Consider the following 26,192-nt stretch of genomic DNA (forward strand, 5'->3'; position numbering starts at 1 on the left):
GGACGATGGTGCTCCTGGTGGGGGCTGGCTCCAAGGCTCGTGGGTCTGCCTGTCTGTCATGTCCTGCATGGTAATGAAGTTGTCTAGACACAGTGAGGTCAGCTAAGGTGTGGTGGCTTTTTATACAGCACTGTGGAGTGATGCAACAGATGGCATTATGCCAGAAGACAGAGTTCCTGCCCTGAGGCGCTGATGCCCTCGGAGGGGGGCACAGGGAGCAGAACAAACACCAGCTTGCCCTGCGCTCATTAAAGTCAAAAAACCTGACAGGGAATATGGAGATACAAGGTGATACAAGGAGAGAATTTTACCTTCAACTCTGAATCTCTTAACTTCTCTTGTCTTGGGATAGATACTCAGTGTTACTGGCATAAAATAGATAAAAGAATAACTGTTCTGTTGGCTACATAATTGGACACTGGAACTTGTGACCCCACTTGTCCTTTTCTTTCCTTCCTCTGACCCTAATCTACTCCATTTTACTAAGGCAAAGGCAAATCATATGTGGGTCCATTAATTTGGGTACAGGTAGTTGGCAGGCTGGCATTTCTGCCGTTTACTTAGGACAGTGATGACTGACTTTTGGGGGTTTCTGAGTTCATGTTGTTTGGTTAGAAGAGAAGAAAATGATCATTATGCTGCTTCCTCCTAAGGAGCTGAATATAGTCCACTTGGGATCAAGGATCTATGGATGTGCTTAGAGTTGTGTGAAGACCCTGAAATTACGCACACTATTTCAACCTATGGGTATGTTTGAGCTTTTCTGGAGTGTTTTTAGCTTTCAGCATATTTTCAAATGTGTCCACAAACCTATAAAGGTTAATGACTCTGGTTTGCATACCCCTACACACTCCTTTCTGCCTGCCCAAATCCTACCCACTTCCAAAATCCAATCTCGTTGTCCATGAAATTTCCCTAACTATTCCGGCTCACAGTGAAAACTCCCATCCCAGAATGTTAATGAAAAAGAAATCACACTGTGTTAAATGCCCCCAAAGAGAGTTACTGATGTGTTAGGGGCATGATGGGGGGTGCGGCATGATCGGGGGGTCAGGAGAGGCTTCCTGAGGAAGTGATGCTGGAGCTGAATTCCAGAGGGACGGCAGCAGGGAATGAGGCAAAGAAGGAGGGTAAAACGTAGATGCTTCATGCATGTGTTAAATTGATGAAGAAAGTTGATTTGGTTATGATTCTTGGAAGAAAATTCTCAGATATTCTTCATGATAATGGTCATTTCACGGGTCTGGGAACTATGGGTACAGCCAGAGAAGCTTGCCTAGAATTCTCTGTGTGGATTCTGCCTACTTAGGGTACCATCTCACTCTGAAATCAGAACTATTTTATGTGACTGTGGTTTAAGTTGGTAGTTTCTTTAGATAAATGCCCAGAATCCTGAGATTCTGAATTATTTCAAGGGATGGGGCCTAGGCACTGGTACTTTTCAAAAGCTCTTCAAGTGATTTTAATGAGAAGCCCATATTGAGATCTACTATTGTAAGGCCATCAAGAAAACATTAACGGGGGCCTGGCCCAGTGGCGCAATGGTTAAGTTTGCACGTTTCGCTTCTCAGCGGCCTGCGGGTCCGCGGGTTTGGATCCAGGTGTGGACAAGGCACCACATGGCAAGCCATGCTGTGGCAGGCATCCCACATATAAAGTGGAGGAAGATGGGCACGGATGTTAGCTCAGGGCCAGTCTTCCTCAGCAAAAAGAGGAGGATTGGCAGTAGTTAGCTCAAGGCTAATCTCCCTCAAAAAAAAAAAAAAAAAGCCATGAACAGGATTTTAAAAAATGATAACATCCAGTGTTGACAAGGGCATAGGAAATGGATACTCTCACATACTGCTGTGGAGAGCTTAAATTGCTATGAACTTTCTGGAAGGCCATTTGATAATAAATTTCCAACACTTTAAAATTTTGAATACTTTTTTGCCCCCAGCAATTCCATTTCAGGGTCTATGCTAAGGCAATCATCAAGTATTTAGACCAAAACTTGATACTAGAATGTTCCTCAGAGGGTTTCTATGACAGATTAATTGGAAACAATTTAAAAGTTTGGCAACATGGGATTGGTTAAATTAATTTTGATATCAGTTTTCTTTATAATGATATACAACTATTAGAGATGATATAGCAAAAATGCTTAGTGATGAGAAAGTGTTCAAGATATAAAGTGAGAAAAGCAGGTACAGAGTCATATGTATAATGCTAGCACTAAAGAAAAAGTTGGGAAAATACACGAGTATTTAGCTGTATCACTGTTAAATAAAATTGCAGGTACTTTTTAAAGTGTTTTTTGTTTGTCTAAATTCTCTAAAATCTTGACAGTCAGTCTGCATTATTTTCATACAGAAAAGTTAGGCTTTTAACAAGAACATTAGCAAAGGAATGCAGGCATTGTTAGAAGGACAGACGCGGTAACTCATGAGACGTACCTCAAAGGACGGTATGAAAGAGAAGTCCCAACTGGGCTGAATACCGGACAACATGGGTGCTTGATAAACATGCAGAATCTTGGATTCCTCGTTTATCAGAGTCTCCAGGTGGCTCAGCTTTTGGGAATTCCCAGGAGAGTTTAGCCTTAACTGCATCTCAGCGGTCTTAGTTAGCATGCCTTCCCTTTCCTAAGTCTCGTGTCTTCTGAAGTAGTTTCAGAGAATCTCAGGTGACGTGGGTTTATTTTAAGGAGTCCAGGGAAAGTCAGTCTCACATCCTTGCTTCACAAGGATTTGGTTGTGGTTTGGCGCTCAACCATGTCTACACCAGCTGGCCTCATGGGTAACTAGAACGCCATCGAGGGCACAAAGCAGCCAGGGTGGCGGACCCCACCCCTAGAAACAGGTGCCTGGGCTCCCCCTCAGAGTATGTTATAGTCACTCGGCTCAGCTCTGTCCAGGCCACTGCATTCACTTCATCTTTTAAGTCAAGGAACTTCCACTTACTTCTTTCTTCTCTTCCCCATGACTTCCTGTGTCCCAGTTGCTTCCTCTGTCTTCTTTCTCTTCCCCTGTCTTTCTCCTTCTGCTCCTTCTACTGAATCTCTCCTTCAGCCTCCAGTACTGAATGCTGGGCAGTCATCCTGCCAGACCCTGTCATGCACCTCATACCTGTCTAGAAGCATCTGCCTTTGGGTCAGGCGTCCATCCACGGTCCCATCCTCTGGGGTCAGAGTAGTGAGGCTTTTATTACAGAGCATAGACACATTCATTCACTCATTCATTCATAGAAATGCTATTGAGCAATTACTGTGTGCTAGGCACTGTGTCGTCCTCTCAGAAGCAGTTGTAGCTGTGGCAGATCCTCAGAGCGTTTTAGAACTTTCTCTGGTATTTCCTTGTATCCAGATTCAGCATTTAGACATTAGCAGAAGCGGCTTATTGATTCAAGAAGGAAATGGTCACTGAGGAGGGGAGCCACGCTTCTTTCTAGAACTCTCTCCTCCCTCTTCCTTGAGACTTTGCTCTGCTTATCCACTGATTCCTCCTGGGGAGAGGCTGTAAGCTGCTTGCTGCTCATTTCCACAGTGGCCTAGCTCCAACCTGGGAACAAACACTCCTGTCTGTGGTTCCTTCCTTCCAACCCTCCAACACTTCAGTGGTTTGATTGTGGAAGTGATAAGGGATGTGCTCCCTCTCACTTTCCCTGTTTATTATATTTAATATCATAATGCAGAGAAGTTTCAATTGCACATTTCTGCTCTGCAGTCTAGGGTACCTCTAATCCAGTGGAGGGCTGAAGATCTCTTCTTCCCTTGGGGCTGTCAGGGTGTCCACACCAGCTTGAGGGGACTGGTGGCCCAATGAAGGGAGAGGCCAGCTATCTAGAAGAGAGAACTGCATGTGGAAATAGACACCTGGGCCCTCTCTCCATGCGCTGAATCTGTGTAGACCTTAGCAACCCGATTCTTTCTTTGGGGCAGTATACGCTCTTCACATCTCTTCACATCATAGAAGCTGGAGGCTCAGAGAATCAGTGCCTCGTTATCAAATCTTAGCCCACAACTTGTGCTTTTTGTTCTTGAAGCTTGGAATTTTATGACAGCTGGGCTCCTTGCGGCTCAGGGGGAGGAGCCTGTGGAACTCGACCTCCTTCTCTGAATTGGCACTACTTTTGGTTGTGGCCCATGCAGCCTCAGAAGACATCCTTCTACAGAAGCCAAGGCTGAATTCCTTTTGTAGGAAATTAGAACCTGCATGTCCTCTTCTCAGTTCCCTTCTGAGCTCAGGATTGGGAAAGCTCTGGCCCATGCTCAAATTGTTGCTTTCCTAAGAGATGTGCAGCCAGGCACACAGGGAGCTACCAGGACATTCTTCAGAGGGGAGGCTCCAGGAAGCAGGCACAAGAAAACACCTTTCTTTCCCTAGGAAAGGGCAGGTGTTCAGTACAAACGTTAGCATTTGTGTCTTGACAGTTCCAGATTCCATTCGTGGCTTATCCATTTACTACCTAGTGATCTGAAGCACGTTTCTTAACCCATCTGAGCCTCAGTTTCTTCATCTGTTAAATGGAAAGAATAATAATACCTCTCTTGTGGTTGAAGGGATTTTCTGCTACGTTATCTAGCAGATAGTAGACATGTAGTAAATGTTAGCTATTTTATTATACATAGCAATAGTAATTATTATGATTCTTAATACCAATTATCTTTATTAATCCTACTTGTAGTGGGATAATTTGAGAACCTTATCACTGCCTAATTTATTTTATCCAATACCTCAAAATATTCTTTTTGTTTATAGGTTTCTACCTTAGAATGATATATCACTTACTCAATACAGTAATGCTGGCCACTGAATGTAAACTATCTCTAGCTATTCCTTAGTTTTAATTTTTTCCCATAGAACTTAGCACTGGGCGCATTGTAAATTTATGAGTTTATTTATTGATCAGTTGTTTCCCCACACCAGAACGCCAGCTTTAAGGGAAATGACTGTATAACTCTTAGAATGTTACTGGTATGTAGTAAGTTGTTCAATAAATTTGTGTTGAATGAATGAAGGGATAAAAAAGAAAAGAATGAATACATGAATGAATGAATAATGCAAGACCTTAATTTAAGTACCATAGGTAAACAAAGGTAAATTTGACTGGCTTCTTCCCCTAAGGATCTTGAAGTCTAGCAGCAGTCTATGAGAATACATGAAAGACCAGTAGAGGGGAGTAAGTGATGAATGCTGTGATGGAGGGAAGGATAAAGCTGTGTGTAAGGTCAGGAGAGAAAACGGTAACTTTCAACTGGAGGATCCGAGTCTGCTTCATGGAAAAAGGGTCTTTGTGCTGAGATTTGAAGGGGGAGGGGAGCTGTGGACTGGAATGGATAAAGGGCATTTCAGGTGAAGGGACAGCAGGAGCGAAGTCAGGCAAAGGCGACGTGAAGGACACTCATGGGTAGCAAATAAAACACATCGTTTTTTTTACTAATGCCACCCCACTTCTATGCTCATTTCCACCTTCATCCCTGTTTGAATCATGCATCATTCTTCCTGTAGGCTTAACTGAAATTCCACTTTTTCCATTGAAGCTTTTCATGACCTCTTTGGCCTCTCTGAGGTTTACTTGATATGAATTTTTTATTGTTTTATCATTCATTTGGGGCTCACATTGTATCTGGATTATTGTCACTTATTCTCTTTGTATGTCCTAATATTGGATTGTGTCCTAATATTGTGTGTCCTGCTGTATGTCCTATCAAATTAGACAGCAGACAAGCTCTTTGAAGGGCAGGGGACAGGGACCTCTTCCTGTGAATTCTAGTGTGTGTGTTTACATGTAATCATTCCTGGGTTGGTTGACGGATTTAGGAAAGTAACAAAAACATCTTGCAAGAAGTCTTTCTTTTCAACTTCTGGGCAGAATTGCTGCCTCAAATTCTGTTCCGTGAAAGTTCGGGCAGACCTTGAAGAGCCAGCCTCTTTAGAAACAGAATATTTTAGAGCTGAGAAGCTTCCCTTTTGCAGGAGGTCATTTTATGGATCATGAAACCGAAGGCCAAAGAACTTGCTGCTTTTCCACATCCTGAAGCTAGTTTAGAGGCTCATGATGATATTTGGGGCTTGAGAGCTTGAAAACTATTGTAAGACTTGATGTTTTACATTAGCCCAGGGAAACCTACTGGGAAGCCAAAACACAAAGCCTCTTAGATGCTCCTGAGTATGAAGAATGTACTCACAAGACCCTCTCCACAATGAATAAGACTGAAACAAGCCTTTTGACTAATAGAGGGTTATTTTTGGAACTTGAGGCTGGAAGAGAAATTTGGATCAGGGATCTGAGTCATTCCCTGTTATTCCGATTAATTACCACAACCTTGCTTGAGAGAAACTGACTATTGCTAAGTAATAAAAATAGAAAAGACCCACAAAGGGAAGTGAGTAATTGTTATGGAACCTGAAGGCATTTAGGAAGATAAGACCAGATGGAAAGGAAAATCTCACAGAAAAGGAAAACTAGCAAAAAATGAAAACACTCTGATATTTTTATAAGCATATGCTTAGAAATCAATCAAATAAAATCTTTGTTTGCAATTCAAACATTTATTGCAGTTCCACTTATTTCAATTCATATAGCTTATCAGTAAATTTCTGAGTTTTTAAAACTTGCTAAATCATGACACTTTCAAGTGGAATAGGCCAGTCTTACCCAGGAGATTAAAGGGAACAAAAACTCAGACCTGTGAATTCTCTTCCACACAGTAGTAGTTATAATGGTGGCAGTAGTGGACCAAACAATTGGACCTGCACCATGAAAAATCAGCAGACAAAAGGATAAAAAGCAGTTGTAGAGCTGTGACTAATGGTTAATTTAATTATAGTTAGTCTATGCTAAGAGATAACAGTAAATTGAACTGCAGGCTCTTGCACTAACTTCAAAATTGTTGAATTTTCTTCTTTCTTTTGTTTGCTTTCATCCTCACCTCCTTTTACACTCTAGCTATTCTTTTGCTTTACTTTTGTCTTTCTCTTTCTAACTTTACCTGCACTTTTGTGTGAATATTTTTTCTCTTTTCCTTTCTATTTTCCCACTCTACTTTTTTCTTACTGTTTTTTTGTCATATCTCTTGATTCTCTCATTATTCCTTCTTTCTTTCTCTATTTGAAAAACTAAATGTCCATAATAAAATATATTTAGGTATCGATTATTATTTAACGGGGTATGATTTTTCATACTTTAAAATAAATTTCGTTTAAATTTACATATGCATCTTATTTTTGGCCTCTTCAATTCGTTGACTTATTACATTATGCCCATCACAGAACTTCATGAGCGATCACCACATCCCAGGGGCTGCAGCTGATGGAGCTAAGAAGATGTGTGCTTAGTCTTCCCTTGCCTTGAACTGCCCTCAGTGTATTGAGAGAATCAAGCTTGGGAGCAGATATTACAATGCAAGAATATCAAGTACTGTAATACAAATAGGAACTCTGGCTGTGGCAGAGAGGAGAATGAAGAATGTCCTCTGCCTGGGGGTTGTGAGGAAAGTTCTCTAGAAGAGAGAGAGTACTCGAGGGGAGTCTTAAAACAGCATAGGGCTGCAGGTGGAAAAGAGAGAAGAGGGTATTGGCTTGTACTTCCATTTGACCTTCAGCTGATTTTTCTCCATGGTTGTTAGTGGCCTTAACGAAAAAGTGTTCCAAATGATAAGCATTTGAGACCCTTCAGGGCCTTTTCAGATTGTGCCTTCTGGGAGAAAAGACATGCAGATGACTTCTGAAAGGAATAAGAGTTTCAGAGAGTTCTGTTCTGGGTTGCAAGGCAGCTGCAGGGCATCATGAGGAGACAGAACATTCTCACAATTTCTACTAAAGCAGAATTTTCCAAACCCGTCCGGAGAGATGTTAATAGATGTTAAGAAAAATAGCATTCTGTGGTCAAATAGTTTGGGAAATAGTGAGGTTAAAACAAATGTTACTGCCACAACTAGAAGGACCTGCAACTAAAATATACAACTATGTACCGGGGGGATTTGGGGAGGTAAAGCAGAAAAAAAAAATAAGTTGTGTTCAGGACTGTTCTAATATGCTAATATTCACCAAAAATCTTCCAAATGGGAAACATTAGGAAACATTTTCCAAACCGATTTGACCTTGGGCTTTTGTTCCCCCATAGATTGGAGTCCAGTGCTCCTAACACAAAAGCCCGTGGCTCTTCCTCTAAATCAAGTCACCAGCACTTTCCTAACCACACAAGAGAGATGTCTTTCCTCCCTGCCTCCTGCCTGGAGCCGCTGCTTTAGGAAAATACTAGTAGCTCTTTGAGCTGTGTGCCTGCCCACAGCCCAGAGAAGAGAGAAGAATGGGGACAGAACTGGTTTCCCAGCTCCTTCCAAAGGTTCCCTCCTAAGCACTACCTGGATGGAGCCCTGTACACGCTGTGGGGCCCTAGGCAAGCCTCATACCTTCTCTGCGCTGCTGCTTCCTTCCTCGACGCTTCATCCAAGGCAGTTAAGGGAATGCAGGTGTTGCTAATAAACCCTGGAGACGGTACCTTTCCCAAGGACATTTGGATTTGATTCGGGAGCTAGAAAAGTGGTCTTTCAGAGCCAAAAGAAGAAATCTTCTAGAGGTAGAGTTTTAGGCATCTTTTCAAACAGGAAGGAGCTTTTTTGGAAATAAATGGGTTAACAGTTAGGAGGCCCCAAGTTCCTGTAAATCAACTGTTTTATCCGTCTACCCTTTTACCTGGCCTTTGTGTGAACTTTGTTTTCCCAGACTCTGCTCTGGAAAGGGACGCTCAGGGTGGACTAGCAAGTCAGACAAGGACATGGAAACCCAGTTAGCACTCAGCCTTCAGAAAAAGGCCATCTGGAGCCTTGATCTTGTGTCTTAAAAAATTGGCAGCTTTCTTCCTAGAAAACTACATTTGGTGGTGGTTACGGAATTCATCCAATGCAGCTTGAGTTTTATGGAGCTCTAAACATTTAAGCAATATTCAGGAAAATAGCAGGCTGGAAATGTTTCTGGGCAGACCTGTGGCTGTAGTTATTTCCTCACCATTCCTGAGTCCTAAGGAAGAGTCTTCTTGACTAAAAATGGGAGAAGAGATGAACTTAACAACCAGAGGAGGACCTTTGGCTTTGTGGAAAAGATCCAGGATTAATTAAATGCCCCATTTAAATTATTTAATACAACTTATATAACTAAATTTTTATGGATGGCACCTCTGACCTTCATTGCATTATGTCTCAGCAAGATAAGCTTTTAGAAAAATAACTCAGTGAGGAGAGAATGTAAGAATTCTTAATTGCAAAGAAGCACAAGTTCTTTGTTTTGAGGACAAAGGGTTAAGAGGTTGTTCTATATTTTCTTAAGAGTCTTAAAAGTCAGTCTGTATTGTATTTGTCAGAGCCTCTTAGTCCATCTGCAAAGCTGTGGTCAGCTCCAGCTTTGGAAAATAGATAGCCCATGGTCAGGACCAGGGAGTTGGGGTTGAAATAAGACAAAATGGAAGAAAATAAACTTGAATGGAAAACTGGTTTTTACTCTTTGTCACTCTCTGAAATATCTATAGTTATACACAACTATGAATTCTTAAGAATACCCAGACTTGAAAAAGTGTGTTCACTAAATATCATCTGAAGAATGAAAGAAAGGAATTCCATCCACTCTCTGCAGTTTTCTGCTCTACAACCTACCCTCAAGGATTCTACGTTTCTTGGTTACCATAATCGCATCCTGACTGTGCCCTGGCCAATAGAGCTGAAATGTGTTCCCCTGCAAAGTGTGAACAAGGTTCTTGGTTTCCTGAAAACCCTGTGTGTATATGGGGAGCAGGGGAGGAGACAAGGAGGGATGAGCAGTATTTGGGGGGTTACCCATTCAGCCAGGGAATATTGAGTGTTGTAAGGGAGCTGCAATGACTTCAAGGCTAGTTGTGAGCTTCACAGAAGCATCCTTAATGCCATTAGGGACACAGGAAGATGAGTCAGTTCCGAGGCCACCAACTCATCAGTTACAGAGACAAACCTGGGTTGGTGGGAACCCCAGCTGTTTCACTGTGTCCAGCTTCTTCTGCTTCTAACCACAAACGCCATCAGCCCCCACCTCCACACAGCTCTAGTTGCGTGGTAAGGAGTGAGAGGAGCTAGCCTTCATGGGGACTGGGGATGCTCACTTCCCTCTTCTTTCGTTACCTTAGTGACATTGGAAGTAGGGTCCAGAGTGGGACGTAGGAACCGTATAGACCTGAGACAAACACATCCACATGGGAGAATACAAGCTGTTCCTCTTTCAATCAGGACAGCAGCAGGAACGGAGGCACTCTGGTGAGAGACAATGTCTTTTTCTTAACTTGCTGTTGCTAAACTGATATGTTATGTAAGCATCCAGCTTTCTACTAAGATGGCATAGGGCAATCGCATCAAAATAGAAGAGGACCAATTTTCGTCATTTGTTGTGAAGATAGGAAAGAAAAACTGTTCACATTGACTACTGATAAGAAAGAGTGCCATCTAGAGGCCCTGCTTAGAACTCCACTTCAGTCTCAAGAATCATGCTTCAGTGCGACCTTGAGCTGTGTTATTCTGTAAGTCTGGTGCTCATGATTGATAAGACGGGGAAGGGAGCAGTGGGCATAGCCATATGGTAGTGGAGTCAGGTGTTACGAGAACTAAATTGTGTTGACACAGAGTGAGGGCCCAGCCTTATTAATTCCTAAATAATGCCCTTTATCTCTCTTTCCAGGGACGACTCTAGTCAGCTGAGGCTTTTGCACTTCGGTGGTTTGCTTCTAGGCTTTAGACTTAAGTTTCTTTTTCTTTTACAGAATTAAAATGCTTAGAAATTGTATTTCTTCTTTTGTGTTTGGAAAAAGTAAAGTTTTGGGGGCCAGCCCGGCAGTGCAGCGCTTAAGTGTGCGCGTTCCACTTTGGCGGCCCAGGGTTCGCTGGTTCGGATCCCGGGTGTGGACACGGCACCACTTGGCAAGCCATGCTGTGGTAGGCGTCCCACATATAAAGTAGAGGAAGATGGGCATGGATGTTAGCTCAGGGCCAGTCTTCCTCAGCAAAAAGAGGAGGATTGGTGGCAGTTAGCTCAGGGCTAATCTTCCTCAAAAAAAAGTAAAGTTTTGAGGTGATATATGTCCTTAAAAAAACCCCTAGGTGGGGCTGGCCCGGTGGCATAGTGGTTAAGTTTGCATGCTCTGCTTCACCAGCCCAGGGTTCATGGATTTGGATCCCTGGTGTGGACCTACACACTGCTCATCACGGCAAGCTATGGTGGCATCCCACATATAAAATGGAAGAAGTGGGCACAGATGTTAGTTCAGGGATAATCTTCCTCACAAAAAACAAAAAAACAAAAAAACGAAAAAAACCACAAATAAGCCCTCGGGGGAGGAACTGTGGAAAATAAAAAGCAGCATGGGAGGTCCAAAACCCTCTCTAATTTTGCTTGACACATTGAATTGGTTCAGTTTATAGGCCACGATCCTGAGGATTAGTTTCTTTCCCCCATCTTGAATCATACCATTCAATAGTATCAAAGTTTTTCCCAACTTACTGCTAATGTTCACTCTCCAATCTTCAGACCCACACTGAGGCACAGATTTTGATAAGAGATCTAAAACAAGTTTGAAATCAACACAGCATATCACCATTATCATCCTACAGATGTGTGATAGGGTTTTCTCAGAAAACCACATAATGTTTCTTGGGAAACCAAATTGGTAATGCTTTCACCATCGCTGTGATGATGTGATGGGTTACTACCTGAGATAGTGAGTGAAGAAACACAAATGAAGTTGGGAACAGACCTTGGAGTCTGGAGTCCCTGACTAAGAAACTACTTCTAAAATAAATTGCTTCCCTTACAACAGAGGAAACGGGCACGCACACATTTGACTTTAATGTCTGCAGTGTTGGATTTTTCTGTTGTGACTTTCACATAAAAAGTTGGACCAACTCCTTTGTTCTCTAGAAAAACTCTGGCTCTTCTCTAGTATTTGTTTCTGGATTCTGCTGTAATAGGAGAGCTGCAATGAAGCAGCGCAAACTCCAAAATCTTCAGTGACAATACTGTTAGAATTTGTTCAGGATAATCCACAACCCTTGAGATGGTGATTAGTGGTATTCAGCTTACCAGTGACACATGAAAAAATGATCGTGTCGTTTGTCTCCAGACTTCAGTAGACAGTCGTAAAAGCTCAAAGTTTGTTTGCCTCATTCTTTCAGTTAATTAAAAAGAAGGTTTTTTATAGCCTCAAGTGTAGTATAATTTATGATAGGCCTTTCTCTCTCCTGTTTTTAATTACCATCTTTGCATGGTGATGTTGGACTTTTTACCTTTTATATGCTACTTACGCATAGTTTCCTGAGACCAGCTCTATGGTTGTTAATCAGAAAATAACGAAGTTTTATGTGTTTTAGTCATCTTCAGCTAGGCAGATGAGTGGAACTGCCTGATTGGGGCTTATTTCCCCTTCTTTTTTCCCCAGTGAAAAGGAAAATTTTCCCTACCAAATAACATTTTCCTTTTCAAAGCATATTATGTATGGAAAGTTAGGAAGCCTAAAATGAGAGCCCAAATATAACTTAAAATTCTGTCACTCTGGCTATTATATGTAGAAGGTAGAAACTTTCAGGGTTTTACTGTGCTCTGAACAGAGCTCTTGACATTTCCAATTCACTGAATAATTAAATGAATGAATTTCTTTGTTTACTGATCAATATGAAAAGAAGGAATAGCAACATAATTCCAGGGGGTGGAGAAAAGAAAAACAAGAGGTAAAACACTAAGCAAAACAAGTTACTTAGACATTTTGGAAACACAGACTTTCAAATAATCAAAACACTGGGGTAAATTCCTTGCTGTCAGTTTTGCACAAAGAGCATTAAACAGGTGTGTGCAGTCAGAAGTCAGTACTGCCACAGCTTGGCCATTGGCTTCCCTATTCAGTTCAAGGTGGAGCTGGGAAATGCATTCAGACAAGAGAATAACAACAGTCAGTCCAGGATATAAGGATGCAACTTTTTAATAGATATGTGCTTTCCTCTTTATTCCTTCCTTCCCTTAATAATGAAGGAGAAACGCAAAATGGCAGAGGAATTTACTCTTAATCCTCATAACAATATCCCAAAAGCACTCTTCTACAAAAGAAGGCTCATAACTCTTCAAGTGATAAATGCATCTGATTAGTTTTTCATTTAAAAAATTAGGGTAACAGTGTCCACCTTGCAAGTTACTCTGGCGAGCAAGTGGAAAGATTACATTTTTAATGTAATCATCACAACCTACAGATACTATTTTTCCCTCTTAGAGATAAAAAATTACTCAGTAAGTGAGGGAGTTAAAAGTCAAATCAACTTTGTTTACCTGCAAGGACTTTTCTTTCTCTTGCTCCATGACTGAGATGACAGGTGTGAGCACAGCTGGAACAGTTCATTTTCTTTTTCCTTGGGAAGGAAAAATCAAATCAAGACTTCACCTTACCTAAACTTTGCCAATAAACTCACAAATGTGAATCCTCTGATAGGGAGTGGAGCTGTTTGGAACTCTCGAGTGGAGCTGGGTGGTTTAGAGTCTCTCATGCAGATTTGCTTCATGCCCACAGCTACCTGTAGATGGGAAGGGTCATTAGTCTCTTTTCTCCTTCCAGCGAATCTTCAGGCCACTCATGTGCTTTGAGGCAACCATCACTGCAAAGGCTTTCTTGCCTTCAAATGAGAAGAGGGTTAGCGTCATTCTCTACAGGTTTATGAACAAAGTTTTTATCTTCATGTGTCTGTCATCATGGTACCAACACTCCATTATTATCCTAACTGTGTGGTTCTAAAATCAGAGAAAACCAATCTGAAATCTGTCCTGTGGCTAGATCTCAGGGAGCTGTGCTAAGAATTTCAGTCTATAGTTACTTTCTTAATAAACTCATGGGCTTGATGGGAAGAAATTATGGTGGTAGAGTTTTTATCTTACCTTAGATTCCAACATTTTTGAACACGAATTTTAAGACCAGTTTTTCTGCAAAAAAGGATGTTCGAATTTTCAGATCAATTTGTTCTGCAAAAAATTCCAGCTGGGATTTTGACAGGATTTCATTGAATCTGTAGATCAACTTGGGAACATTGTCGCCTTAAAAATATTAAGTTTCTCAATCCATGAACATTGAATGCCTTTCCATTTATTTCAATAATCTTTGATTTCTTTCAGCAATGTTTTGCTGTTTTCAGTGTACAAGTCTTTCACTTCTTTTGTTAATTTTATACCTAAGTATTTATTCTTTTAGATGGTATTGTAAATAGAATTGCTTTCTTAATTTCCTTTTTGGATTAGTTGTTGCTACTGCATAGAAATACAATGATTTTTTATATATTGAGCTTGTATCCTGCAACCTTGTTGAATTTATAAATTGTCCTAATGGGTTTTTTTGTGGATTCTTGAGGATTTTCTATATACAAGATCATGTCATCTATTAATAGTGATAATCTTAGTCCTTTCTTTCCAATATGGATGCCTTTTGTTTCTTTTTCTTGTATAATTTCTCTGGCTAGAACCTTCAGTACAATGTTGAATATAAGTGGCAAGGGGGACATCCTTGTCTTCTTTCTGATCTTAGGGGAAAGTATCCAGTCTTTCACCATTAAGTATGATATTTGCTGTGGATTTTTCATAGAGGCCCTTTATCAGATTGAGGAAATTCCTTTCTATTACCACTGTGTTGAGTGTTTTTATCATGAAATGATAAAAAGTGGATTTTGTCAAGTGCTTTTTCTGAGTCTATTTAAGAAGATCACACACCTTTTTGTCATTCTTAGTCTATTTCCCTGGTGTATTGAATTGATCAATTTTCATATGTTAAACCAACCTTGCATTCCTAGAATAAATCCCATGTGATCATAGTGTACAATTTTTTTTATATGTTGCCGGATTTGGTTTGCTAGTATTTTGTTAAGGATTTTTGTGTCTATATTCATAAGGGATATTGGTCTGTAGTTTACTTTTCTCCTGATGTCCTAGTATCAGAGTAATATTAGCCTCAAATATTTCCCTCAAAGAGGTCAAGAAGTGTTCCCTTTTTCAGTTTTTGGAATAGTTTGTATAGGATTGGTGTTATTTCTGCTTTAAACATTTTATAGACTTTACCATTAAAACCATTTAGGCCTGGTTTTTCTTTTTTGGAATATTTTTGATTATTAATTCAATCTCATTACTTGTGATAAGTCTATTCATATTTACTATTTCTTCTTGAGTAAGATCTGGTAGCTTGTGTTTTTCTAGGAATTTGTCTATTTATTTAGGCCATCTAATTTATTGGCATACAACTATTCATTGTATTTCCTTTTGATCATTTTTATTTCTGAAAGGTCAGTAGTGATGTTCAGTTTGCAGTCCTCATTTTTGTAATTTGAGTCTTTTCTCTCTCTCTCTCTTTTTTTTTGTCAGTTTATCCTAAACTGATTTTACAACCCATAAGTGGGTTTTGACCTGCAGTCTGAAAAATGTGACCTTGGGCACATTAGGGAACCTCTCTGGCCCTCTATTTCCTGTCCATAACATGAGGGCCCCATAAGAGCCTTTCAAGTTCTAACATTTTAAGATTCTATGAGATTTTATTCTAGAGGATTATGGGTTTGTTTTTCCATTTTTCCCAAGATGGAGTCCTATTTTGGTAACTGGTTCATCTAGAGCAGTGATTTCCGTAACATAATTTCCTGCCAGCAACATCAGCATCACTTGGGAACTTGTTAGAAATGTTAATTCTTAGACCTACTGAATCAGAAACTCTGGGATGGAGCCCAACAATCTGTGTTTTTAACAAGACCTCCAGGTGATTCTGATATAAGCTAAAGTCTGAGAACCATTGTTCTAGAACAACTATCTTCTCTGAAACAAACAAGTTTCCTACATCTCTAGTCTTATGATTTGAATGTTCCTGTTTCCACAGCTCTCCTTCCCATCCCACTCCCCATTTTTTCGTGGGAGAAATCATTCCTGTAATATCTCTGGGTACCGGGACTGTGTAGCAAGGCACTTCAGATAAAGCAAAAGTAGCTCCAGTCTTTCCCAACCTAATGTGTACAGAGGGCCTGCAGCGATACCCCAAGGGTCTAGGGAAGGGAACAAGTCTGGTTTAGAGAAGAGTTTCTGTGTCCTCTAGTGGAAAAGACCGCAGTTTCTCTTCTCTGTCAGCACTTGCTCACATCTTCTGTCCCGATGGATGCATTGGAGTGCTGGACTGCTTGGTGGTTGTTTTTTTGTAGCTACACAGTATAAGAATTTTCACTCTTTCGTTTTCAAAATATATTTTTTTTTTTTGCTATTTCAGGTCTTTCCAGGATAGATATAACCCTTCCCTGGGTCAGAAAAATCCTCTTAAGATGTCCACAGGTAAGCAGGGGTCCTTAAGACTAGCGCACACTAGTGTTGGAGCTCCGTAGGCTGAGGTTTCTCTAAGACATCTTTATTTCTCTCTGTGTTTATCCCATTTCACTTCCTTGCTTGACATATTATATAGACTGTAAGTGAAATTTTTATATTGAACAGTCCTAAAGAGCTAAAGGAAAAGGATGATATTTAGCTCACAATTCTTTTTTTTTTTTTAAAGAGGAAGGCTACTGTATTCTGTGAATTTAGCCACTTTGATTTGTTAAAAACTATTTTTCTAACTGCTTGCACAGCCCTAAGATATTATTGTATAGTTGAAAAGTCGAGAGACCTAGATTCTAATCTGAAAATTGGAAAATAGTAAATTAACTAATCATTAGCTTACACTCTTGAACAAATCGCAAATCATCTCTGATTCTCAATTTCTTTATTTATGAAACAAAGATAATGTCTTCTCAATCCTAGTCACAGCATTGCTGTTGGAATTTAAATAAGTATCGAATTCAGTACGTACGGTGCCTCCTGTATGCTGGCAATAAGGATAAAACAAAATACAGGGGAAGGGGAACTCTTGTCCTGTTGGGTCAGATATTCCTATTGACAGTGGCTAGACAATGGAAAAATAACAAGTAAACAAAAAAAAAAGGAGTCCCACGGGGAGGGGAGAGTAAGCCAACATCCCTGAATCAAGGGTGTGCCTGGAGCGTTCAGGGAGCAGAGGGGACCAGAGGACCAAGAGTAGAGTTAAACGGGGGAGTGGCAGAAAGTGAGGTCATAGTGGTGACATAGGTGGGGTGAGAGGACATGTGGGGCCTTAAGGCGATTGTAAGGTCTTTAGCTCTTACTCTGAGTGAGCTGGGAGCCATTACAGAGTTTTGAGCAGAGGAGTGACATGATCCGATTAATTTTTAAAATAATCTCTCTGACTTCTTTGATAAGGAACACATCACTGGGGGTACAAGGGTGGAAGGAAGCGACCAGTGAGAAGGATGATAGTGGTTTTCTGCAGAGAAGTAGCCAAGAAGGTGATGAGAAGGGCTCAGGTTCTGGCTGCAACTTTGAAGGTGGATTCAGCAGGCGTTGTTGATGGATTGGATGTGTAATTTGAGAGAAAGACAGGAGTCAAGGATGACACCAAAAGGTCTAGAGTGAGCCACTGGAAGGATATAGTGTCCTCTCCATTTATACCTTCCCTCTTAATCCCCACAACTTAGAGCAGAGATCTGTACCTGTCTTCTTTAAAATGACATCTGTCACTTGCTTCAGGTCACCCTCAGTCATCCAAAGTTTGTATCTGAGTGCTAGCCCCGCACGCTTCACTGTGGAAAGTGCTTCAGCAGGCAACTAAGTAAGTTTGGGAAATGCTACATTTTATATCTCCTTCAGAAGCTTACCATAAAGGCTCTGAGAAGATCTGCAAAAAAAAGACACCTATTTTACTTTAATTTACTATAGCCTTCCTTTATTTGACTTTGAAATCTCTTTGACTAATTTACCTTCTACTTATGTTCCCAATGACTTACTAAGATACATGTTGAGAAATACTTCATTAGACACCCTTCACCTCCAGGACATCCTCCAAGCCTCTTATTAATTGCTGCCAATGAATTTTCCCAAAACACCCTTTTGCCATCTCATTCCCTTCTCAAAAGTCACATGGGACCCTCTTTGTAGGATTAACTCTGGGCTCCTCGACCCCACATTTGTCTTTGTCCACAGCCCAGCCCCAACCTTCCACATGCAGTCCTGGTACTCAAGCACTCTCAGTGGCCTCCAACTGCACTGGACACATTCTAGTCCTTTCTCTGATGAATCTTGGTGGGCCATCGCACACCTTCTCCACTTAAATAACTTCTATTCATCATCGATTTCCCAGCAGCTGCCCATGACCCCACAGGCTGTAGCAAAGTCTTTTCCTATCAAATCCTGCAAGCCCACACTGAGCATGTTATTCATGTGGTCCTTAACAGATATTGCCATGTGTTAATATCAACACTTTGAATTGTGTGCTTTTATCCCAAAATATATTTCCTTAAAAGCAGGATTGTCTCTTGGTCTTCTTTGTATCCCTTATGACACCTAACCTAGGAACTTCTCTACTATGTTTATAGACATGTTTATAAATATTTGCCAAACACAAGTGAGCCTGAATACTTTGTAAGAGTAGAGTAACAGGATTTACTATTTTCCAGTTTTATCACACTTTGTATTTGCCTTATCCTGACTCATACCCTTCCATTTTGCATGCCGGTGGGCTTGCATGGATTTCAGTGCTGCATTTCTTCACACAGCATATTGGAAAAGCACTGACTAGAGCGGGCTCAGTGTGAGGAACGCTGGAACCTCAGCATCTTTAGGTGGTGGGAAATAAGAAAAATTGGAACCAGGAAAGAACAGATAGCTGGGGAAATTGAGGGAATTGTAGGCCTGGTCTTCATGGGACGAGCAGCCAGCAGTTGTGTGTATGGTCTGTGAGCCTTGGCAAATGCAGGCTGGCTTCCACCAGTCACTGTGTATTTGAGTGAGGACTATTGCTGGTGGGGCTGCAGCAATGAGGGATTCTTGAGGTCAGGCAAGCTGCCCTGTCATGGCCTGGGGGCTCATCCATCAGAGCAGTGCATCTGCCAGGACCACGGGATGTAGGAAACAGGATTCAGTTTCTTCCTAGGGAGGGACTTGCAGGTGTTAGACAAGATGTCTCAGATAAGCAGGCCAGCCAACTCTGCTAATGAGGACTTGGATGCTGGACAGAACCCCTGGATGCACAAACTGGGCCAGCAGCAGCAGTTAGAGTCAGAGACTGGCTAGGTGTGCCCAGAGCTCATCGCAGGGAACAAGTCATTTCCTAGTGTTTGGAGGCAACCAGGGAAGTGTGCCACTTACCTCTTTCAGACTCAGTTTCCTCTTCTGTAAACTAGGGAATTTAATACTTACCTTGGAGTATTGTTGGGACAATTAAATGAGATAATATACATAATGTGCCTTGTTTAGTACTAGGCACACAGTAGGTCCTCAAGAAATGTTTCTCTCCATTCCATCTATCTGCCAGTGGGGCACTGAAGCTCCTGTTGTAGTCAGTGTTAGCTCAGAAAATGGGCAGACTGAGCCTGTAGGTAAATCTGTCACAACAAGGGCTGTCCAGGCCTGGGAAAGTTGGCGCAGAGAGTAAGAGAGCTGGTTGATAGCAGGCCCTGGGCTCAGCAGGATCACTGTATCCTTTGGAATCAAGCAAATGAAAATAAGCTAAAAGAGCAGCCAGAAGAGAGTGTTAATAAGTGATACAAATAACAAGCATTTTAGTGCTTACCAAGCGGCAGCTCCTGCTCTGAGCACTTTACTTTTCCCAACAAACCTACGGGGTGAGTACTGTCATAACCCCATGTCTTCATGTGAGACTGAGATGTTGGAAGTCTAGGTTTTGCAACTAATAAGGAGCAGGGCTTATACTCAGACCAGAAGGGAGAATTCCTGATGGTTTGGGATTTTGGACTCCAGAAAGGATGACTAGAAGGGATGTTTAAAGCTTTCAGAGCAGAAAAGACTATTAGCTCTGGGAGAGTTGGACTCAACCCCGCCTGAAGATAGAAGAATGGATCCCATCAGTGGTTCCCACAAGCCAGTCTTCAGCCTCCGTGAGTCTCTGCAGCAGAATCACCCAGAAATCATTTTAGAAGTAACATTCTCAAGGCTTATCCTTGGAGGTTGTTACTCAGAAGGTCTCGGTGGTCCCAGGAGTCGGTGCTTTAAAAAGCTGCAAGGTGTTTCTGAGAAGCAGCTGCCCTTGAGCCCCTTGTCCAGGTGGCTTTACGAGTTAGTCCCAGGTCCCTGGCTTAACCACACCACCTTCATTCTCATTTCGCAATTTAGAAAAGTAGGCTGTGTAGTTGAGATTAGCTCAGATTGGAGGAATGATTGCTTTTGGCCCTGGTTACCTTCCAGAGTCAGAGCCTGCAAACTGCGTTCTAGTGCTTTCTAGAATTTCTAGTGCAGGCAGTGCTGAGGATCACACAGGCGGCAAGGCCACTGGCTGACCACTGGATGGCACCCCTGTCCTTCCTGTTCCTGCAGGCTTTCTGCTTTGCTTTCACAGCTCTTGTTAGAGTGCTCCTGCGGCCTCTTGCCAGGGTCTGTCCTTCACAACAGTGAAATACTGTCACTGGTGCCCACCAAGCCTTTGACCAGCAGGGGTGACATTTCAGTCAGGGAGGCCCATAGTGTATGGACAGAACAGGCACTTTTTAAAGTGAAGGAAGCTTTTCCCTTTTGCAAAAGCAGCCTCCCCTGTTTCATTCTGGGCTACACTCACAGGTCATGCTGTTAGACGGAGAACGAGAATGTTAAAGAAAAGTCCAGGAGGAGTCATCAGAAAAGCATTTTCAGCACTGAAAATCTCTGAGCCTATAATGCAGGTTAATGGGAAAATAAAACCTGTTTATATCCAATTTTAGGAGCAGTTGTGTTCAGTGAACAGGTTATTTGTTTGTTTGTTTGTTTTTTATTTACTGCCCCCTTGTGGAATCACATTAGAAATTTAATTGTCCAAGAGAGAGGAGCAGAGTCCAGTAATATTTCTAAGATGCACAGAGTTGTGGGAAGTTAAAGTTTCAAAGAAAGGTGCTTTGAGAGGGGGTCATTTGCTTCGCTCAGACAAACACTAAGCAGATTCTGTCGTTTCGCTTAAATTTGTACACCGTTCGCATGATCAGAGGTCACACAGAAGCTTGACGTTAGAAAAAGAGGACATTGAAACGTCTCAGAAGCATGCCTTCCTGCTTTCTAGTTTTTTAAAATTTGTATTTAAATATGTGCGTAATGTAGAGATTTAAAAATTATTTTGTGTTTCTGACCTTTGTTTTTTCTCCTCCATCTTCTCATATTTTATTAAATTTTTGGCTTTGCTGGAAGATACTGTGATCATGCTGGTCTTTCTTTGCGTTTGTCTTGCTGACAGGCTGTCGTTCTTACTAGGGTCTTGTTAATGTACTCAGAGGAAGGCCAAACCTGATTCCTGGAATTGAACCTCAAGCTAGCCATGGAGACACATGGCTAAATCCCGGATTTAGAGGAAATCTCAGCTCTGGGGGATGTATGGTATTTGGTGGAACAGAGAGAGCTGGACAGCTCCCAAACCTGCTATCCATGTAGCATTTTACAGTCTGCAGTTTCTTTGGTTGGTGTTTTCTGTTCCAGAATAGCAACAGAGAGAACACCTAGCAACCAAGGGGAAATATTTCATACCTCATCTTTTCTCTGCCTTAAAAAAAAAGTTAAATTCTTTTACTTCTCCTTTCCCATCTCTCTCTTTCAATACCTGGGCAGTTTACTTACCACATTAGACTGCATACACGTGCATGCTATGAAAACTGATCTTATTTACTGTCCCGTCAGAAAATTTAATCTACAGCCCCTTTGCAATAGCCAGCACAATCAAATCACAATCCAGCTCATCCTCTGGAGATCATGGAGGGCAAAGAGTCATCTGACGTTTGTGTGTCTGTTTCCCTGCTGTGTATTGTAAGCTCCTTGAAGCTGGAAACGGTTTCATTTCATGTTTGTGAGAGGACTAGCTCACTTTGTATAAAGTTTAGAGATGGTCGCTTGGATTGTGTCTCTGTGGAATCCTGTAGGTTTGCGACTTGATTTGTGGCTGGCGGATAACTTTAGAAAAGCCTGAATATTTTTTTTGTCATAATGTGTATCATCCAAATGCCATGTATTTGAAGTCCCGGAAACTAGGATATCAATTAAATAGAATGCTTTTTGAGGTTTTCACGCTATGTAAGCTGTGACAGAGGAGGTCTTGTGTAAGAAAATAATTAAGAATTATTGAGCACTCACTATGAGCCGGACACTGTTTCCGTTTAATTCTCGCCACAGTTCTGTGAGGTCAGAATGTTGAGTTTTCACCTTTGTGGTGGTTCACAGAAGGCATCTAATATAAAAAAGCAAATCTATCTTGCATATAGAAGGACACTTTGCCTCTCAGTCAGATGCCCAGGGGGTACCATTTAGCTTAGAGAATTCACTGGGGTCCAGGCTTTGCTCCTCTAATCTGCAGGCCTTAAGGCTTTGAACAAGGAATCCACTGCAAGGAGATCTGGGCTGACTCACATTAACTCGATTTGGGTACACTCAGATGCACACGCATACACAACGTCAAGTGCAATGGTTGTTTCAGCCTGACCCACCTCTCCGTCTTCCTTAAAACAAGCCATGAGGGAAGCAGCGGTGGGGTGAGTCTGGAATCGGATCCAGGGTGAGTTTGATGATGTCAGAATTTTGAGGGGGCTTCAGGTCCTCTCTCTAGCATGAAGTGGGTCTGGCCAGACTTTTCCCATCTCAGACAATCCTTGGGTGAGCACTCCCAGTGTTTGTCCATGTTACTTTCCTTTTAATTTCTATTATACTTGCAAACGTCTTGCTGTTCACATGCTCTTTCTTCAAACATGGTTTAATGGAATTGCTTAGATTTGTGCTTAACTAAATTACAATCTCATTTCAGCCTCACTTCACCTCCACTAGCCTTAGTTGGAGTTTTGGACATTCATGATCCACTGCCACATGTTTAGGAAAGTTTATGGTCTGTTCCCATAAATGGCTGATCATTACTGTGGTATGGGGACTTTGCGACCTTTTACCTTTCGGTGGGCAACTGTATTTTAACGTTTTTCGAGACAACTCTTGGTATTCCCTGTGATAAACATTGGTATTGCCATGCTGTATTTCCTCTTACGTTCTTATCGAAAGGCAATGGCCCCTTTAAAAAGAATTGTCTGTATTCAGAGCAGGTTAATCTTGCTATGTTCTGGAAACCTGGCAGAATCATTAATAAGGGAACCAGTTGTGTGTGGATTTAAATTAATCAGTAAGCATCCAGCAGCTAGAAATCTAAGGGGAGGGGAGAATCTTTCTCCTTGAAAAGGGAAAATATACTCCCCTCTCATTGGGAACACACACACACATACACACACACACACTCACACACACGTACACACACACAGAGTTATGGAGAAATAGGAATATGGTGTGGCCAAAATCTTTTCTCTCTTGTGGTTTCTGTCAAGCTGTGAGAGAGAAGAAGTTTAATTCTCTGAAAGATGAGCTGTACCCCAGGAGAATGATTTCAGATTTTAAAGGAAGGAGAGACCGAGGTGGATTATATTCACCATTGTGAGGAAAGCTTTTTGGACCTCAGCTCCAAGAGCACAGGGCGCCGCGTTCAAGGTTCCATATCAAATGAGGTGAGCGCAGAGCTGCGGAAGTAGGGAAGAGAGAGAATGGACCAGGCTGTGGGGAATTGGGTTTCCAAAACTATTGCCAGGCCCTTTCTGGGAAGGGGGAATGATGGCAGCTAAGACCAATTCTAACGCAGTTGTTTTGTTTTCTCTCTTTAGTTAAGGCAGATGGAAACCAGAAGCACTGAGAAACTGTGGGAGCTTGACACTGGAGAAAGTTGTTTGGGGCCTGAGATGTTGGAATAAGTTCCATACAAGCCAAAAAAGATTCAAGACAAATTAGAAAGCTGTTTATTTTGAACTAAGCCATAATTGGTGGAGATTTGCTGAGACATCCAATTTACCTATTTGCATTGCTATATATTATTTAACCCTAGTACTCCTTAATATCAATGCTTAATTGTTAATATTAATTACTCCTGTTTTTATTTTAAATGTATAAGTTAGTTGGAAAGCATGTGGTAGCCTCTTTGGCTTTGGTTATTTGATATTTATGGAAAATTTTTCATATGAGTCATGAGGGCATTGCACAGTGGGTAAAACATTGAACAGTGTGCCAGAGACCTGCATTCTAACCCCACCACTGCCCCTTACGAGAAAGGTCACTTGGGACAAATCCTTTACCTCTTTGAGCCTCAGTTTCTCATGTGTAAACCTGGGATAAGAAAAATGTCTACCTTGCTTGGGTCACAAGGTTATTGTGATAGTCGAGTGAAATAAAGTCAAATCAATTTAGAAGTGCCCAGGAAATTAGAATTACTATAAAAATTCAGTTTTGTATTTTGAAAAAATACTTTTTTTTTGGTGAGGAAGATTAGCCCTGAGCTGACATCTGTGGCCAATCTCCCTCTATTTTGTATGTGGGATGCTGCCACAACATGGCTTCATGAGTGGTGTGTAGGTCCATGCCCAGCATCCAAACTTGTGAACTCCGGGCCACCGAAGCAGAGCACACAAACTCAACCACTATGCCCCCAGGCCAGCAGCAAAAAAATGCATTTAAAAAAATGGATTCACAGCTCTGCCACTATCTCTGTGATCTTGGAGAAGTTGCTGTAGTTCCAGGGACCTCAGTTCCTTCGTCTTTTAAATAAAAAGAGAAGACATGTCAGCCATTCAGTGAACTATGGCCATGAGACAGGAGCAAGGCTAGCTGCGAGGTTTACACTGTCCTCTGTTCACCCCGTGGCTTGGGGCTATCCTGGTGGAAGACACAGATCCCTCGGTTCATCAGAGTCATTCCACCTTTATCTGATTTAATTAGTCTTCTGAGTAAACTTTTCTTTATCGAAAGGATTCTGCAGCTAAACAGAAAAATATTTGGAAACCATTAGATTAGATCATTTATAATTTCCCTTCAAAAGTCCACACTTGTACCTCTATTATCATTTTTGCTGTTGTCGTTATTGTCAACATTACAGAAGAGATACCACCCCCACTGGTGGCAGCAGTTAAAGGGCAGACACAGGACTCAAGAGAAGATGTCAGCTCTTGGAAAACTGGCTAGCTTTGCAAATCTAAGTGAATGCAGGGGTGGAAAACCCCCCAAGTCTTTACTGAAGTCAGGCCAGCTGAGTAGCAAAGGTGGGCCGCCACTGGAGTAAGAAGGTGAGTATGAATCAGCGTGCGCTGATCACCTGGAGTCTGTTGATGACATCATCACGTTGAAGGAATCAATGTTTCCTCTGGGTGCATCCTTCCCGAGGTGCTACCTACCAACACTCTCTAAGGCTCTCTTGACTCTGTAGGATGTCAAGTTTCCAATGCTACACTTTGTAAACTAACAAGACATCTTCTAATCTTTTTAAAAGATATTGACTTTACTTATGTTTGTAAATTTTATAAAATTGAGAAAAGCTTAGCGTGGATAAAAGACTCCACAAGTAAATGGCGAGTCTGTAGGTAGAGCCTGGTGGTAGGAGGAAGAGGAAAACTGACAAGAGGAATATTTATAGTAGGTCTTATGTAATAGTGTGTAATTAATCTCCCACAACATTCTTACCTACAAAGCTGGGCTGAGTTAATGGCCTCAAGTCTCCAGGGTCAGACAAAAGAAAAGCTTGCTCTGTGTATGTATCTATCGATCAATCAATCAATCAATCCATAGTTAGATAGGTATAACTTGGTTAAAATAGCGGCAAATAGGAGTTGAAATCTCTCTCTACATATATATATAAGGAGAGGGTAAAACAATATAAGTTTAAAGAGTAAACTTGAGCATGTTATTATTAATTTTAGCCATATATCCTCAAACTATCAATTCTATTTCAGGTAGCGTTAACCCTTGCAGGTCAATTACAGATTAGTTAACATACTAACGTGGAATTTACTAATAGGGCACTTCAGTGAACTAAATGACTTGCTACTGATTTAAAAGATTCTTCAGAGTTTTCCAAAATCCTCCAAGAAATTTCCAACTTTTTCTCTTTAGAAGGAGTTTACCCACGCGTGACGTACCTAGTGATTTTTCCTGTAGATTGCACTTCTCCATCATATTTACTGCTTCAGCTCCTCCAATTCCAGTTTCCTCAGGCTGTTGTAGACAAAAGTGACGAGCTTGATGCTGATGTTATTGGGAAATGATTTTGATATTGTATTAATCTGAACAATGTGCATAAAAATATAGAAATTTAAAATA

The 26,192-nt window shown here is 41.4% G+C and overlaps 1 long non-coding RNA gene across 1 annotated transcript; it reads left to right on the plus strand.

Moving 5' to 3' along the window:
- Positions 1-202: 202 nt before the first annotated feature.
- Positions 203-26,192, plus strand: LOC111769028 (uncharacterized). Its single transcript, XR_002801729.2, has 4 exons — positions 203-288; positions 654-747; positions 16,261-16,322; positions 23,714-26,192. It is a non-coding gene; the product is annotated as an uncharacterized lncRNA (long non-coding RNA).

Source organism: Equus caballus, chromosome 1, assembly GCF_041296265.1.
Source record: "Equus caballus isolate H_3958 breed thoroughbred chromosome 1, TB-T2T, whole genome shotgun sequence".
NCBI classification, from domain to species: domain Eukaryota; kingdom Metazoa; phylum Chordata; class Mammalia; order Perissodactyla; family Equidae; genus Equus; species Equus caballus.